General features: G+C 40.5%; 1 long non-coding RNA gene across 1 annotated transcript; it reads right to left on the minus strand.

The window, feature by feature from the left end:
- Positions 1-11,891: 11,891 nt before the first annotated feature.
- On the minus strand, positions 11,892-16,808 carry LOC133208501 (uncharacterized). Its single transcript, XR_009724393.1, has 3 exons — positions 16,652-16,808; positions 15,837-15,904; positions 11,892-12,006 (listed from the first exon to the last, which is right to left on the minus strand). It is a non-coding gene; the product is annotated as an uncharacterized LOC133208501 (long non-coding RNA).
- Between the last annotated feature and the right edge of the window lie 1,764 nt (positions 16,809-18,572).

An 18,572-nucleotide genomic window follows, 5' to 3' on the forward strand; every position in this document is an offset into this window, starting at 1 on the left:
CTTGGCACTGACTAGGTGAAAATGAGAATGTATTGTTATGATGCTTGTAGACATTCCTAAATTAAAATCAAGAGAGAAGAATCTATTGAAGATGATCAGAGACCTATCATTTTTTCAAGTCCTATGGATGGAAGGGTTGACACCAACTCTGATGGAGTCCTGTTAAATCAGGTTTCAAGCATGCTCTGCCTCTCCCAGTCCTACCCCTCCCCTGAGTGAAATTTGCATCCATACTGCTATTACAAGAAAATACATATGGAGGGAGGAATTACATGATAAGAATGGGAAGTGTACAACGACTTCACAGAGTTGCCATTCTGGCACTGTTAGCTTGAACCCATTCATGCTTTTCAGCTCCTGTTCAAAGACAAACGACTTCACAGCTATTACCACTCTTCACTGACTGTGCTGTAATATAAGCTTTATTTTAGCCTTTCTTTCTATTCACTTGATTCCAAAGTTACTTTTTCCCTCTATACAAACTAGTCAGATTATTTTCTGTATTCCAGTTCAGTGGCATATTCCAAAAGGCTATCTTCCTGAAGGATAGGTATGCAAGAAGAAAACATCATAATCATAGAAACAGAGCTATGACAGAAGAAGAAAATGTGAAAGATGTCTGGTATATAAGCAGCAATACTTCATAATCAAGTATTATTTTCTTCTGATTCTGAATATGCTATTTTCTCTTATTTCAGTAAATTCACCTATTCACTGCTGGGCTTTTTGTGTTTATATGTATATAGATGTATATAGATGTATATATGTACGTATTGTGTGTGTATCTATATACATATGGGGGAAAAGAGAGATATATGCTACAGTTTGCTTTAAGGTAAATTTATAGTAGTTGTTGATAGATGAGGCACTAAAAATAGGGAAATTATTATATAAAGGAACAGAATTTCTAGCTGTTCTGTAAGGTAATAATAAAGAAACATGTATTGTCTTTCTGTTTCATAGAAAAGTCCATGACTGTGCATCTAATAAACTCATGAAAGCTGGGACACCAAAGTGGTGGAATGCATTGACAATGAATGCATCTTTCTTTCAACTGGTGATGGATTTTCTGTAGATGGTATCAGCAGGCGCAGCAGAAATGAGATGCAGCATATTCCTTCCCTGGAAGAAACTGCATCTTCTGATTTCTGTGCCTGAAATTTTTAACTGTTTTTTGTGTGTTTGCTAGTCTGGTGATGCTATTGACTTCAGAAGAACTTTTGTTTAGGGCTGCTTTTTCTCCCCTGCTCTCCATTTTCACTCCACCCCCCACTCCAAGCCCCATCCATGCTTTGGCTGAATGTAAATCAAATTTTCTGATTGCCAAGAGCAAACCTATACATAAGCATAGCCAAAGCAAAACTTCATTTAAATGTTAAACAAAACCTCTGGTCTAACCCAGAGTTATGCTCAGTCATTCCCTCTGGGGTTGTCCAGTTAGTAGCAGTGTGCTAGTTTTCCTTCATGTGGCAACCACAGTGGCAGCACTGTGGTACACAAACATCCAGGAAGGTTTGAATTAATTGAAATGCTGGTAGCAGTCAAGTTATGGCAACGCTGTACTCAGCACATGTCAGTTAGCCATACCTTTTTGTGTAGTTCTGCTGAGCTCTTTGTTGACATGACTACTGTTGATTCACAGATAGCTTTTAAGTCTAGTTTGGGTATGAAACAGCAGCCACCATATGACTGCACTTTAGACATAACTTCAAATACTGTCAGCAGGCTTGAACTGAAAGGGTCTTGCTGCTCTCCCATCTCCCAGGGGAGATCAGTGAAAAGGAGGCAAGGTCACAGAGGGGGAACATCTTGCCTTATGACCAGGGAGGATGTATACTTCAGTCCTTTACAAGAAAGCTTCCTCGTAAAACCTGTTTAAACCCTCTGTAAGTCCAGATTCAAAGACTTGGTTACGATTGAGGCCCTCATCTAATGTCTATTAGACATCCACTTACTAAGTGGGCACCTGGAAGAATCTGAAAAGCCAGAATCTGAAAGTAAATAGTACTTTTCCATGGATGATACCTTTGATTTGAGTATTTACATCCTAATTCACTATTCGATCATTTGCAGGCTCTGACCCAGATGGGCTTGGAGGACTCTTCTCAAGAGATAGCCTTTCCCTTCTCTGTGATTAACTGTCAAAAAATATATCAGGCTTTCCATCTAGATACCTAGTCATCTCTCTAAAATACTATTTAGACTAAAAGTTAGAAAACAATGTACTAAAGACAAGATTTCTGGTAAAATAAAAATGTATTTTATCAGAAAAAGGCTGAAAGAGTTAAAAAAGTAAACCAGAGTCCATTCCAGACCTTTACATTTTGAAAATATTGATGAAATACTTTTTCACTGTTTTACCAGCACTACTTTCAAGCTTCCTTCCCACGCTGTTGTGCAAGTTACTTGCAGAGTACACAGAGATACAAATCTTTACCAAGCCTGACTCCTAGTATCTCTGACAAATGTTCATGCTGTGAAAGAAGAGGCATTCGGCTGCCCTGGATTAAGCAGGCTGTCAGACATGCCCAGAGAAGTTACGATGAAAAGAAGCTTCTTCAAAACTTTGTTTAAAGTGAGGGCTGTTAATCAAGGCCTTGGTGCTCTCATTAGAGAGGGGAGGAACCATTTAAAGTCAGGAAGCTGCAGTATATGAAAGTCATGAAATTGAAATGAATGCATCTTTTGCCAGCTGGTTTCACACCCCCAGTTGGCAATCCACAAAGGTTTAGAGGGAGAATTAAATCCATTTTTCAGCAGAAATAACTATTTTTGTGATTATCATATAGATTCCATGAGCTACACTTTGGTCCTATCAAGACAGGCAGGCAGCTGCATGAGAGGTGGAAAGAGAGAAAATGAGATAAAATCACCACCAACAGATACTGCAGGCAGGAAGGCAGCGTTGGATCCCAGCCACAATACTTCTGCAACCTGGTTTGAATAGGCCTGATGGGATGCCATAATCTAACCTACACTAAACAAGGTATGTGGAAAGCCGTCTGACATGGGGCTCTATTTCAAAGAAAAAATACAGATTCCTTCCAGGCTTTTATTGCTTTTATTTTACTTGTTTTGCTCTTGGGGCTAAGATTGCCTTCAATAAAATGAGATTAAAAAGTAGAGTGAAATAACACCCTAAACCAGAGTCAAGCAGGAAGAGCTTGGAGAAGTATGTTCTTGTTTTGGTTTGGGGGTTTGGGGTTTGGGTTCTTTTTGGGGTTTTTTGTTTTTTTTTTTTGTTGGTTGGTTGTTAATTTGTTGGGGTTTTTTGTTTTGTTTTGTTGTGTTTTTTTTTTTTTTTTTCCCAAATTACTGGCCTTCTAATTCCATTAAGCATTATTAATGTGGAAGTGATTTTGGTCAGGAGATTGCTGCCTTACTTCAGATATGACAACTCAGCTCCCACCTTTGTCGGCTCTGGGCACTGTCCTGCCCTCCAAGCTCAAATGCTGCAACTGAGTTTCCAGCTGCAAAGCAAATCTGTTTTGTGTATCAAAGGTCAGGATCAAGTCCTCAGCTGTGAACTGCTGGAGTATAAACGGTTTCTGGCAATTAGACTTTTGTTGTCTGGCGTATCTTCCTAGCCAACAATTGTGATGCCTGCTGTGTCTCCTAGCAGTTTCCCCATCCCCTTTTGGATTACTGGAAATTCATCTCTGTGCAAAGAACACATGTATCTCTTGAAGTCCCAATTTATGCCCCGTTGTGATTATTTAAGAAGTGCCTGGGAGCCTTGTAGGGACTCAGCCCTGGGATGAACTAAAGATTAGTTTCTATTTACTGCAAAGTACCAGAAAGTACTCATAGCCAAACATCCCTGGCAGGAAAGCAGAGGACAGCTAACTGTAGCACTCCAGCTGCCTCGCCACTGGTGTGACTTGAGTGCTCAGAAGGGTTCTGGCAGCACACACAGGTAGAAGATCAGTGTGTTTCCTTGTTAAAACAGCGAAAAGGCTAAGAAGGAGTGAATAAGCTAAGTGACCTTTTTGAGCTCTCTTAGAAACTGCACTAACTTTAACATCAAAAAGGAGGAGGACTAGGCATAAGCTCTAGGCACTGGTTTAGTGGTTACTAAATATCAGGGATAAAAATTGCTTTTCTGTCTAGAAATGGCATGTCAGTTCTTCAAGGCTTACCAGCAAGACTCTCTTGTACCACCACCTTCCTCAAATGATCCCACCTGTGAATAATTGTTCTGCCGTGAAACAGAAATAAAAATGAGCAGGTCATGGTCTTAGAGACTGAGTTTAGAGAATATTTCTTTTAACTGTCAAGAAGACTCCACTGATTTATCTAGGAAAAGTGAAGAGAAATTATCCACAGTCTCTTGTCGTTGGGTTGCTGGTTATTGAACGCTATACAAAAGCTGCAGATCAGTAAAGCAGTACACAACCTTTTCAGAACCCATGTGTCATTCTGACAACTTTCCAGGACCAAGGGGGGCAGACTTAATCTGCATACGTATTAACATAAATTTACATAGGAATTGAATCAGAGATGAATGTGCGCAGTTGTTATTATTGTGTATTTACAATAAACTTCACTGTAAGTGTTGACAGCACTTCACAAAACAGAGAGGAAGACAAAACATTCTTTGAGAGTCAAAGAGTAAATGAAGCACCATTTTCCTGAAAATGGTTCCTCATGTCTTCCCAAAAATTTGATATGGCCATAGGCATCACGGAATGCAGCTTTGAGTCTGTCAGATGGCTGCTGTATTTGCGTGCATGGCAAAATACATCTGACCTTCCAAAGAGAGCAACATGCTGTGGTTGGAAGGAGTCTGATTTTTTCAAGGATGGAGATAAGGATTCTGGAATTTCTGCAACCTTCTCCAACACTGTACCTTAACAGCTGCTTTTGTACTGATCCAGATGAGTTCCACCTCTCAGATCTGTAGAACAAGAGGAAAAGTTTCACTTATGTTTCTGTCTACTATCTGATTAACTGTTTGCCTACTGCAGCTGGCGTTTATGACTCAGAGCTGAGTTCTAAGCCCACACTTGAAGAGGGATTGCAACACTGCTGCGGATTTGAGGGCAAGACAAGGAAAATTTGCCATCTTCTGGTATGTGAAAGTCAGGGGTACACAGCTGGGTTACAAGTACAACTCCTTCATGCTATTTCATTCTAAAACACAGGACCCACTCCGAAAAGACCTTTAAATATATGTGCTTTTGATGTAGAGCAGAAGGAAAAAAATATTCTAAGGTTGATTTTTTTTTTTTTTAATTAAATTAATCAGCAATGGGCATTGACATTTAGCAAAATGGCCTGTAGCATCCCTGGCCATAGAATATCCTGGGAAAAACTCCAAAATGCCAACACAATTGCTGGATAAGCCAGCCTGAGGGACCTGGAGGGCACTGCCAGAAGAAATATCCCCTTTAACTTTCAGCCACAGTGATGCTGTGCATTCATTAACAGAGAGGTGGAAGAACAACATGATGTGCTCGAATAAAACATTCGATATACTTGTTTAGATCTTGGAGTTAACTCTTATTTAGACTATTATACTCAAAGTCCTTTCACTTGGAAGTACAGAATAATAAGGAAAAGGGTTGCACATGTCCAACACAGGTCTCTCTGACCTGTTTTTGAGGGTCATGTTGTTCAGGATAGGGAGAGAAATGACTTAAACCTTAAAATCATACACCTGTCAGTTTAGATAAATCTGATTTAGACCCAGAGTTGAATGTGGCAGCTCAGGAAGCATCTTGTTTACAACTAAGTGTGTCCCAGCAGTGGTCTGCAGGTCAGATGTGGTACAGGTGTAAATCACAGTAAGCCCCTGTAATCTTTATGGGAAATGTACCACTGTGGGAGCCCAGTGATGCATCTGTCTTCCCTTGGGACCTTGGGAATGAGAGAAAAGTGGCTGTGAGCTGGGGCTCACAGTCCCAAGCAGTTTGCCATGGCAGCTTAACTAGTCACCCTGCATCAGCTACTGCTCATGTGTGAGATCTTAGCCTGTGGCAAGTATGAAGTAATGCAATTTATCCTAATCTTTTTTGACTCTGAGTTATCTTTGTGAGCCTAGGTCTGAAGAGGAGAGAGGAACGATGGCCTTTATAGCTACTTCTCCAGTGGGCCCAAGCTCAACCTGTAACTGCACCTACAGGAGTAAGAGATTGATACAGTAGCATATGTCTCCTTATCAAATTTTTCTGGGCTGTTTGGTTCAAAATCTTGTCTTTTATACTGCATGAGTCATTTTGCTTTTGGCACTCAAAAACAGGAGAATGAAAAAATCCTGCAAATTTTGGGGCAATTATTGGCCATCCTAAAACATGCTCACGCCTTATGTCTGAACAAGAAATCATAAATAACATTATCCCTGTGAATCAGAGTAATCCAAATCAGGGCTTTTGCTTACAAATCATCTCTTAAATTATTCAGCCAATTCCAATTTTGGGTGACTTGCTGAAGAGAATCTGGGTCATAAATTGATATATCCTAAATTAGGCCAGTGACAGGGTGGAGTATATAAGGACTTTCACTGCAGAGCCCTAGGTCCTATCCCCCGCTGCAATAAATATGTGATTTTTTATGGAATATGGGATAAATCCAAGAGACTGGAAAAGCTTTGGCTTAAAATACACTATAGCCTAGTGGTTAGAGACATTTCCTTGGAGAGACAGGCCCAGTTCTCTGGTCTAACTCAGGCAGAAGAAGGAGCTGAAATCTCATCTGCAGCCACCCAAAGGACAGATTCAGCTGCAAATAGATGGGAAGGTAGTCATATTACCTCTAGGTGCTTTCTATGAGGCACCTACCTAGGAGACAAGTTTGGGGAGCATGAAAGTTAGGCAGAGGAATGCTTAGTCTGTAGAAGTGCAGATAGATACAAGCATCAGACTCCTTACAGGCAGTGCAACATGTGTCTCCAGCAATTGAAATTTAAGGTAATTCTGTTGTGTAACATTAAACATCTGTAAAATTAGTTGACCAAATGGAAGGGATCTTGAAGATCTAAACTTGAATACAGGTGCCTAACATGATAGCCTGTTACTTTGTTTACTTAAGAGTTTAGGATCACGTGCTTTTATGTTTACTATAATCTTTTCAGCTCTTTCCCCAGATTGCTATTTTGAGCTAGCCTCAGTACCCACAGGGGGCTCCATGACCCATCCTCTGACTGCTGAGTTTGCTATGAGACTAACTGCAACTCTGAGCCTGGTTTTCCCTCCCATCTGGCAGCAAAAATTAGCTGCTGCTGACTGAATGACCATTGATTCTCTTGGAAGCAGAGCTGTGCGAGCAGCAACAGCCAACTCTGTCACCATTTGTGAGGATTTGTAGCTTGGGCCCTGAGACATCTGGCTGAGATATTTACACAGTCCTGTATTGCACTCACTGAGGCTCTGCGTTCACATCTGGAGTCTAGACTGAGTGACTCTATGGGCTGGCCTTCAAGCGTCCGAACAGCTCATGTCCTCCTTGTTCTCTCACATTGTCTTTTTATTGCTTTATTGGCTTATTTATTTGCTGTAGGTGCTTCTGTCTCATCTTCTCAGACATTCTTGTCATGGCCACTTCTGTCAGAGGGCGTGAGGAACGTCAGTGACTGAAAGAGACTGGCTGAAAGCAGCTGGGATGGGTAAGGGAAAAAAGGCTGTGTTGTGGCAAGGCTTCGATCACACAGTTACAGTAATGGGGAATGCCTGGTTCCTGATTATGCTGTTTCTTATGAGTTCTACAGCTGTGATTGTGGGTAATGACAGTGCTCAGCTGTTTGCATTCAACACACATGACAGCAAGAAGGGTGTTTGTAAGCTGTTAGAGGTGGCCACATCATTTTGCCTCGCAGAGAGCTGAGCTGCCCATGACCCTGGGTTAGATCCACCAGTGAGCTGCAGATACAACCTGGATCATCACAGAGGTGTTCTACCTCAAGGTTATTTGAGTTAGTCCCCAATCATTGTCCTGCTTTGAGTATGAGGAGCAGGGGGTCAAAGCCTAAAACAAAACAAAGTGTTTAGTATTCAAGTCCCTAAACATAGAGATCTGAGGTATCTGAGATGTTGGCACAGGGCTGGTAGGTGCATCACAGGTCTTGTGGGAGAGAACTTGGGCATCTAAAAGAGACATCCAGGTTTAGGAAATTAATCCCTCCATTCATATGCTCTCTTTGTGCTTAGTTGTGTATTGTTTTGAACATGGGATTCTAAGAGCTTTAGCCCCGTGCTGGTCCTGTACTGTCACAACAGGTGAACTCCTGCTTGATCTGACGCTGTCTGTAGCAGTATTGGCAGCTGCTGCCTGCACTAGGAGCAAATCTTCCCAAATGTTGCTTTCCTTATTCCCCACCTCGCTTTATTTGTTTCCCTTGGGCTGTTCATCTGTTAGTACCACTCACTCCTCTGCCTGTCCCATATTCTCTTTGTAAGACTTTTCCTTTGTTTTAGATTTCCTGGTTGCCTAACAGCCCTGTCTGCCACTGCCGAAGAAAAACTACTAGGAAGTCAAGGGCTAAGTATTGCTGACAACACTGGGGTTATGACCTGGAAATGTAGTGGAGAAACTGAATGGGCTAATAGTGAAAATGTATGTAGTGCTTGAAAAGATGAGTACTATGGATGTACCTGTTTGTGTAAGAAGATCTGTACGTATTTGGATGTAGATAAACCAGAATCTACATTAAAAGAATGTCACAAACTCTAGAAATTCAGGCACTGCAATGCAGTTTGATTCACCCTTTAAAGAAAGGTAAAAAGGGATTTCAGATACTCTCTGTGCAAAGTAGCCAGCAACGGCATGATGGCATTTCTAGGTAAAGGCCTTAATCAGAGTATATAAAAAGACTGGAATAATGTTTGAACAACATGTCCAGCTCCCAAGCATTGTCTCTTTCCTGCTATCAATGACACCCATTGTGCAATAACAACATTTGCAAAGAGATATGTCCTGTTTTGTGCACAAAGAATATATTGAAGCAGCCATAGGGCTGCATTAGCCTTAGCTAGAAAAGTCCCCAAGGGTCTGTCTGCCAGCTGCTGACTGATGTAGAGCTGCTGCTGCTGATAATAGGGTACATGTGCTGGCTTTGAGCTGAACTAGGCAATCTGGGCCACAGTCAGATGTGCTCAACAAAGATCAAGTTCAAACCTGTTTAAGAAGTTAGTTCCCGTCAGTGGTGATTTAAGCTAAGTAGTTCTGCTGTATGCTGGAAAGGACGAGGAGTGCTCACACAGTCAGCTACTTCATCTTGGCTGTCACAGTGGTGATTTCAACACAGCCAGGGGCGTCAGAAAGACAACAAACAGCTGAGATCTGTGACATCCTAAATCACACAGACACAAGCTTCATGAAGGTATATTTCCATTATAGATGGTTGCATGCTTGTATGTAGCAGAATTGTGCTACATACTCTGCCCTTCTTTCCAAGTAGTTAAAATCACTAGGTGCCTAGACTTCATTGTTCCACACTGGAAATGCCTGTTGTTGGTTGAACATTGCTGATCCATTCAGGAGCAAAACTGCAGCAGGCAAAATGCCAGTGTGGGTGAAGCTCAAAGCGCAGTTTATTGCTATCGAGGTTGACGTACCACTTGAGAGAAAATGTAAATTCCCACACTCTAGTGTTATGTGCTCTCACCAGAAAGGAAATTAAAAAATTATCACTGCAAGATTCAAGAAACATGCGCTAATATTTAGGCAAAAGAGCATTGTACATTAAATCTGTGTTAATGGTACCCGAATTGATTATCAGCCATGTTCCTTCTAGGAATATCCCACATATGCTAAGCAGGATATACTATTGTGCGAACAGCGTTTCACACCACCCGATATCACAGAGATCGGCTATATTGTTTTTTAGGCTTTGGAGCAGAGATGTCCTTGTATCAGAGCAGTCACAGTGTGAAGTTGCTGAGCATAGCTCCTCTATGTTTCCCAAAATTATTCAGTTCCCTCAGAAGAATGTGCGTTGCACAGCAGGAAACACAACTAAATATCTTCCTAGTGATTATCACCTCCTGGAAGTATTAACAGCATATTCACTTGCATGGAGAAACTGAGTTCTAGAACAGCAGTTCAGCTGTAAATAGTCAGCTTTTTCCTGAGAGATGCCCAGTGAGGGGCACCTTCAGGCAGATCCACAAAAGTATGTAAGATCTAGGTAGGTCCCTGAGCAACAAGTAAAACACAATGTTAAGATGGATGTGTCAAACCAGAAGTTCAGCTATCAAAAAAGAAAAAAAGGCACAATAAGCAACTACCTTTCTGGCATGGACAAACTGTGGTTGAAACAAAGATGACTTCTTCCTAGTATACATTTTTCTGTCTGCTAAGTGATCTCTTTATAGTGAAATGACACATGAAGAAATAAGAGGAAAATGGTTTAAACCTTGTTACGTCCTAAGGATCCCACTGACCGACAATAGCATTTCACCTTTGTGTGGATTCAGAGAACAGCAGGATCTGAACAGCAGATCACCTAGTTGGGTTGTTGGTACTTCTAAACCTATAATAAGGAAGTGCTGAATGCAAATATCTCATAATCTGAATAGGGAGATCTTACAGCATCTCTCAAGGCCTCTTGAAGGCAATGCATACAACATACAAATGGAACCTGTAATGTACAATGTCATAAATCTTTAATGAGGATTATCTGTTATCTTATCTGACATCAGAGAATCACATGTAATCTTAACACATAATTGCCTTAGTTGTAGAAAGATCTTTTAGAAAAAGGTATCAGAGAGGAAGTCTTGTTTGCTTTTAAGTCCAGAAGAAGAAAGGAAACTCTACAAATAAGTGGATCAAGCTGAAGTCCTGTTTGGGTTCACTCCAGATCTCACTCACTAGGAAGAATTAGCTGGGGGAACTGAGTCCCCACTGTGTTGATTTGCATGTAGTAAGATATAGACATGCAAAAGGTGGATGCCATATATTCTTGTGCCTCTGTTTCCTTTTTGGTAGGTTCAGCCAGTCTGCATGAGCACCACGGTCTATGGAAAGCGGAAGGCAATCAATGATTAAACCCCATTGGTCCACATTGGCAACAAAAGCCTTAGATTTGAATAACTCAAGCTCAGGATATGATTGCTTGACTTATGAGCCTCAGATGCATATCTATGCGGAAGATTTACTCCTTGCAGAGCCCGCCTAGATTCATCTTTGGTAGTTCTCTCCTACTGCCTTCCTGTATTTTTCTTTATAGGACCCTGCTGTTTTCTTCAAAGAGAAAACTGATAAAGTATGATGCAGTTTCCCTGCTGTCTATGGCTTTCCTTATGCCTCCTACCTACCTTGTCTCTTTTTTTGTCCAGATGACTGAGATTCTAACCTAGCCTTGTACACTTGCTCTAGCTATATTATTCCCCTCTCCTTTACCCCTGTGTATGACCCTATTTTTCTTCTTAAAATTTTGCTGTGGCTCTTTTTTAACAATAAAGCAGTTTTGGTCTTTCCCTTCTTAGAAATACTTCTCTATCAGCATCCCTTCCCTCTCCAGTTACCAGCCAATTACCAACTCTTTCCTTCCTTTCATCTCTAATTGCATCTCTAACAGCACTGAATGCGTTGTTTATTACCTATAAGGTGGTGTCAGAGGTGCTGTCTTAGACCCTCTCTAGTCCAGCCCCTACCCTTCTCATTCATCTCAAACCACTCTCACCAAGCTTTCTAATGGTGGTAGGACAAAAAGAAAAGAAGGGAAAGGACATGTTGGCATACCTTGTAATTTTAAATACCTATTTTTTATTCTCCTGTTTCGGAACTGATTAAAACCCTACTAAAATTAATGAAGCCTTTCCACTGATGTAATGATCCTTAGACCAGGATCAGAAAAATCATACATTGTGTGAGTCAGGGTTCAAGAAGGAATTCCAGTATTTTCATTCATAGATGGCTCATTTCCTGTAGCTTTCACACTGTCCTTTCCACTCCAATGACCTCTGTCTGATCGCATACAATCTCCTTTATATTCCCTCTTACAGGATAAGTAGTTGGATGTGCACAGAAGAATGTTCCATTTTCTGAAAGAATTTCTTGGATTCCCTGAAGAGATTAGTACAAAATTTTAATTAGGGGCATTGGCAGAGTTCCCAAATGCTGGTATATTAGGCTGTGGTTTTCATTTTCATCACCCATTTTGGTTTCTATACAATGCATAGGATTTCTGATGAGTAGTTTACTTTAAATGATGCACGTTTTGTTCCTCCTGTTTTTATCCACCCCATTGATGCATGATTAGCAGCAAAGTCTGTCTTTCCCTTCCAAAGACTAGGGAGGTTGCCCAATACTGTGAGGACAATTGGTCCAAAAGATGTCAGAGATTGAAGTGACCAGTAAAATTTCCACTAAAACTCTGGAAGGCACACAGGATGCAAGTGTCATTAATTAAGCTCTAAGAACCTACAGTGCTGTGGGAACCTGGCATAAAATACACAAGCTGAACTTTGTTTGCAACTTCCTTCTATTTAGGAATTCATTAAGGGGCTGAAGCATTTGCAGAGATTTCAGGACTCAGTGCTAGAACGGCTAATTGCTGGCTTGGTCTTTTGTATACAGTGTAACACATAAAAGGACTGTGATCAAAGAATGCAGGTGCTGCTGAGGGCAGTGAGAATGCAAGTATGGTGATTGCTTACCGGATACAATATATAAAGTTTCATTTAGCTGTGCTTTGCTTTGGTCCTCAATAGGATTTTGTAGGAACTCCTGAATGACCTTGACTGAAGTGATTTAATAAATGCATTGTTTAAGCAGAGCTGAAAGTTTATACTTTCATCTTCTTCTTGTTTTTTCCCCTTTTCTAGCACTGGAGGAAAACATAACCATTACTTCAGATCTAACTTAAATGAAGGTTTTAAGTTCGTTTCACCTTCTTCAGTACATTAGAGGTGGCTGTCAGTTAATTTTTGCTGGATTCATGGTCTTGTAATCAAGGAGAGTGAAGTTACACATTACAGACTAGCTCACCTATCTTCACAATGAAAGCTAAAGAAATCACAAATAATATTATAGCTATATTTACCATACCTAGATTTTCTTCAGTTCCTGCACAAACTGATCTCATCTTCACAATATTTTCATATATTGCTTTTATGAAATAACAATGAGAAGTCTATGGTGAAGCTTTCTCCTTTTTCAACAACTATTTGATCACCCCACAAAAATAGCACAAGCCGTATGAAACAAGTGGAGCTGTGGACCCTGTCTTGTATAGCATGGATGAGTAATTAAATAATATGCCCTTCTGTCACCGTTTTTGCAGGGAGGGGGCTCTAAAATCTGTGTTCACAGGCTGAGAGCAGGTGTCTGTGATGAGATCCCATGCTGTGACATGCATGCAGCACATTCTTACATGAAAAGCCCTGGCTGATGAAATGACCACAAGAAGACAACATGGAACCCTTATGGCATGATCAGAAGCTTAATTAAGCTCTGTGGTTAATTTTAAGGGGAGTGTGTGCCTGTTTTAGATGAGTATTAAGAAAAATGAAAACATTGCTATTTTTTAATTATGTTCTAGTCTTCCTGACATTCTTCAAGTAAACTGTCTTGCTTCTTGCATGGTCAAATGATACAGTGACTCAGAAACGAACACACACATCTTTACGTAGATAGGATTTAGTAACTTGTCCAATGTGGTTTTAGAGTTTGCTTCTTAATTGTGGACATTTTTCCCTTTGGCAGAAGGCAGCACTGAACCTGTAATTTTTGTTCCTCTAGTTGTCCTCAACACAGTTGTTTTAGTTGTAATTATATGACTGAAAGTATACAGAGACTAGAAATTCCCTATAATCTTGTTAGGGTTTTCATCACAGAAAAGATGAATGTTTGTGTTAGAAATAAAAAAAAAAAAAATTAAAAAAAATAAAAACAGAGTACTGATGGCAGTGGTCCTTTGCCTTTGCCTTATGTTACTGTGCTTTTCCACTGCAGAACTTAAAATGCTTTCCTGATTTCTGTGAAGCAGCTTGAGAAATTCTTTACATGTGCTATGTGACTATGGCTATTGTGATAGTGGCGAAACAGATGTTTGAAAAGTGAAGCCACTTGCTCTAACAATGCTTTAAAAATCGAAGTCAGTGGTGAAACTGGAATGTCAATACCAAAGCACCCATGTCAATTTTAATGCAGAATATGTAGTGAAAAACTGTGGCCTAGCTATATATGGATTGGTGTAGTGATAAAAAACTTAAAGCTTCATGTACAACTTTGCTTTTTTCAGTAGAAGAATTTGTTCTCTCTTCCTGATCTTGTTTTGTTTTGTGGGTTTTGTTTTTTCTTTTAACCGCAGTACAGGGTAGGTCCTTCTCAAACATGAAAGGCTGCTCTGTCTTGAGAAATTCATTAGCCAAATTAGACATAAAATAATGAGAGGGTGAGAAGAAGGCAACAAGGGATGGGGGGAGGGGAAATGTGGAAAAGGATAGCTAGAGACAGTACTCTGCAAAGGGAGCTGACTGAAAGAATGGTACAGTACCTTGACTAATGTAGAACTAATTTAAACTGTATAGGAAAAAGCACTTCTAAATATACTACAGGGAACAATCTTTCTATGGTAAATCCATCCCCAGTGAAATTCCATTGACTTCAATGGGGTTTCTTCTGGGACAAATTTTGCTTGATAACCTAATAATTCTTTTCTGTCTCTAATTTCTTAAGGACCTTTTGTCAGAAGCATAGCGAGGAACTTCAGTCTGGCTTTCAAAAGTGCAGAACATCCAAAACTCCTACTGAACTCTTCAGGAGTTACAGGTACTCAATACCCCTGCAAATTAAAACTGAATTAACTGTTTCATGTCTGCTGTGAGTTTGCTTTCTGTACAGTGCCATCACATTTGCAAAACAACCTTAAGTTAACCTCCTAAGCCTTTTGAGGCAGAAACTTCCTACGCATAGAATAGGTACAACCCTTCACACAATGCAATATGGAGCTTAGCAAAGGCCTCCAAAGACTAATACAATGCCATACATTAGTAAAAACAACAGTAAATTATAAATTCAGAGTGTCTGTATTTGCAGGGCAATGGGGAATACATATTTGGGCTGGTTATGTATAGACAGGACTACTTTTGTTTCCAACTGACTGTCTGTGGTCTGATTTGTCAGATAAATTATGTCCAATGTCTTCAGAGTTTCATCGTTTTCATGAACTTAGAAAATTTGTCTTTTTGCGACTCTGTAAAAGCCACATTGAGAAATGGTAAAAAATAAATGAATACATCTCATTATTGCCTTCAGCAAAGAACAAGTGACTCTTCAAGTGCTGGAGATTCATGTACTTCTAATAAAATCTTTATGTACCTATTAAATTTACAGTGGGATTTACAGTTGGCAACTTTGAGGTGACCACGACTATCATGTAAAAACCACATCAGACTTGTTTTGAAAGTTTCAGGTCAAATACAGAACATGCTTTTTGGGACATTTTTCCTTTCACTGAATTACTATTGTAAAGTCTGCTCTGCTTGGCTTCCACCATGGAAGATGTACATTGTACAGATAATGATAGTGTTTTAATAATGCATTTCTTTCTCTCATTTTAGCTGAGGAAAAAACCCAAGCAAACAGATTTCCAAGAACAGAAAAACTCACTGTTTAATGAGCCATGATCTGGTTTTATTTTGGGAGGAGAATTACTAGTTTATCTATCTCCGTTACTTTAAAAACCAGATCTGTTTGATTACTCAATATTTGTTTTTAAAAGGGCAACTCCTGGGTATCTTAAAAAGAAATCCGTAATGTAACAGGGTAGGAGTATAATAGATTGGTTTGGAGAAGAAAAAAAAAAAAGCCAGTGAGGGGAAAACATAACATACAATACATTTGGTGTGAACTTTTCCCAGAAGATTGCTTTAGCCTCATAGTTCACTTACAACCAGAGTACAGTGATGCTGGGCAGCCTGCCAGTGCTTGTTATTATAGTACTGTGTGAGCCAGTTCCCTGGTGAAGAAAGAAAAAGAGAGAGAAATACTTTTCTTTGCGTTTCATAGGTGTCCTACACTTTCCTCTCTGCTCTCTCTGAACACCCTCTGTTCTTTACATCGAGGTGCTTTGGTGCATGCAACACTGTGCAGATGTCATGATACTAGTATCGCATGTGGTACTTTCACAGTTCAAGAGGACTGACACAGGGCTGTATCGCCTCACTGCACTGGAGGTTTCAGATGACAGCTCTGCCTGACAGTCTAACAGTAAGGCACCCTGTGATATGCATAGTGAGGATGAGTAACACCTTGTCCTCACAACAGAAGTATCTCAGATGGGAACCGTTCCTAGGAGCGAATGCCAGGCTAAGTTGCATGTCTACACTGAATTTTGCAGTCAGATGTGAGCCAGGATAGCTTGGGCTTAATACCATGCTACAGATGCCAGTGAGACATCTCTTGAGTTGTTCAGAGCACTGGCAGACCTCCTTCATGTTAACCCACAAAACAGTGCACAGACACGGAGTTAAAGGCTCACGGTCTGGCCCTGAACATACAGCAGAACTGACTATGGATGAAGGAGGCCTCCCACATACTTGTATCTATATTCTACCTGGAAATTCATCCAAGAACATTTCAAAATCAGCAAACATAGCATGGAGTTGTTTTTATTCCCCCCCCCCTCCATATCCACACACCTCCTCTTCATGCTGATATGTTGCCTTGAACCTTTAAACTACAGCACTCTCTGGGAAGCACTTACACAGCCTCCATCAGAAGCATGCTGGGCTCCCAAATGTGATAAGAAGCTGATAAAAATGATCTGGGCGTTAAAACAGCCTTAGTGGAAGAATATTTAGCTAAATAGATACCATCTGTCCCTTAAAGTGAGCACATCCTTGTTCTGCCCTGGGCTGACCACTATGATCTGTTGCTTTTGTGATGTAGTCCATGTGTGGACTGGCTGTTGTTCCCAGGACCTTGGGCAACTGTTTATGCAATGTGGACTTTATGAGAAACAGTTTCAGTTGCAGGGATAAATTTTTTTATTATTTATTTTTTAAAGGATTAAAGATTTGTAATGAAAACATTTTTGTCTAATACAGAAAAATACTGGACTGGAGCTCAGCTGAACATTCGTACAGCACATTTCTTTAGGGAAACCAAAGAGGGAAGGAATCCTAAAATGCTGAAAGAATTCTTCCTAATCACTATTCTAAATTTCCCCTCTTTCAGTTTAAAGCCATTTCCCCTTGTCCTGTAATTACATGCCCTTGTAAAAAGTCCCTCTCAAGATTTCTTGTAGGCCCCTTTTAAGTAGTGGAATCTGCTCTAAGGTCTCCCCAGAACATTCTCTTCTCCACGCTGAACAAACCCAACTCTGTCATCCTGTCTTCACAGAAGAGGTGCTCCATCTATCTTGGTGGCCCTCCTCTGGATTTGCTCCAACAGATCCATATTATTCTTAGACTAAAACCAAAACACAGCACTGTACCAGCCTCTAGGAAAACTAACTATTCCAGCTGAAAACAGGTCAGTAGACAACATCCATAGCCTTTCCCTCATCCACTAAGCACATAGCCTTGTCAGAGAAGTAGATCAGGTTAGTCAAGCAGGGCCTGCATTTCATAAACCTATGCTGACTAGTTCTGGTCACCTGGTTGTCCTATATGTGCCATATGATGGCACTCAAGATGATCTGCTCCATGACCTTCTCTGGCACTGAGTCAGACTGACAGGTCTATAGTTATTTATGAACTAGAGGTTCTCCGCCTTGGGTCAGCAGTGGTACTTCTCAGAGCAAGAGTTTTGCTCCAGAGGGGAGGTAGGCACAAAGGAACTGGTTGTTTCAGTTCATCTGCAATGGGGTTTTGTCTTCAGTTGCCTGAACATGCCAAGAAGCAAGATGGCTGGAATAAGAAACTGAGATTTGAGGAAAAAGGTCGAGGTTTCTTTTGTTGCATGCTTCAATATCTGCAGAGGCAAGGAGATACAGTAGACTTCAAGAAGAGGTTGTTCATAGTGCAGGTGATTATGAAGGCTTTTGGTGCTTCACTTGAGCTGTAATGCATGTGTAGTTTGAGTGTGAGGTTGCTGTACAAATCTGTTCCTTTTTCTCTTATTTATTTTTGACTCTAAAATGAATCTAACACCCTCAAGGTGTGTAATTTTGAGTAGGTTGTTCGGGCATGAATAGTCTCAGCAGTGCTTGTAAGGCCTGAAGCAGAATTGCCAAGGCCTGCACTCAGGGAGCAGCCAGAAAGGAGAGTTTCACATACAAGCCGTCCTGTAGCCCAAGAGTTAGAAACACTTCCTAGATCAGACCCAGACCCAGATGGCTTAGGAATATGTGAGATCCCTGTTCACCCCCATTACACTGACAAGAGAAACTAACCAATATATATGAAAGTTGTGGAGGTTATAAATGTGTACAATTCATGTGTTTCGAAATGTGTTACAGGATGGAAAGAATATTCTGTAGTTCTGAATCAGCAGGTGTTTCTGGTGTAAACAACACAAGAACAAAGTTCAGAATTGGGATATTTTGTTTAGTTTGCATTTCCATCACCACATGTTTGCACGAGCAAATAGCCTTCAAACAGCATGTTGCAAAAGAGCCTGCAAAAACACTGCAAACAGTAGCCACTGCAAAAAAGTGGCCACTGATTTACACACAAAGGGGT

The sequence above is a fragment of the Neopsephotus bourkii genome, unplaced genomic scaffold (genome assembly GCF_033783945.1).
Source record: "Neopsephotus bourkii isolate Nb327-2 ecotype Australia unplaced genomic scaffold, CSIRO-AGI_Nbou_v1 NB_272, whole genome shotgun sequence".
In the NCBI taxonomy this organism is placed as follows: Eukaryota; Metazoa; Chordata; class Aves; order Psittaciformes; family Psittacidae; genus Neopsephotus; species Neopsephotus bourkii.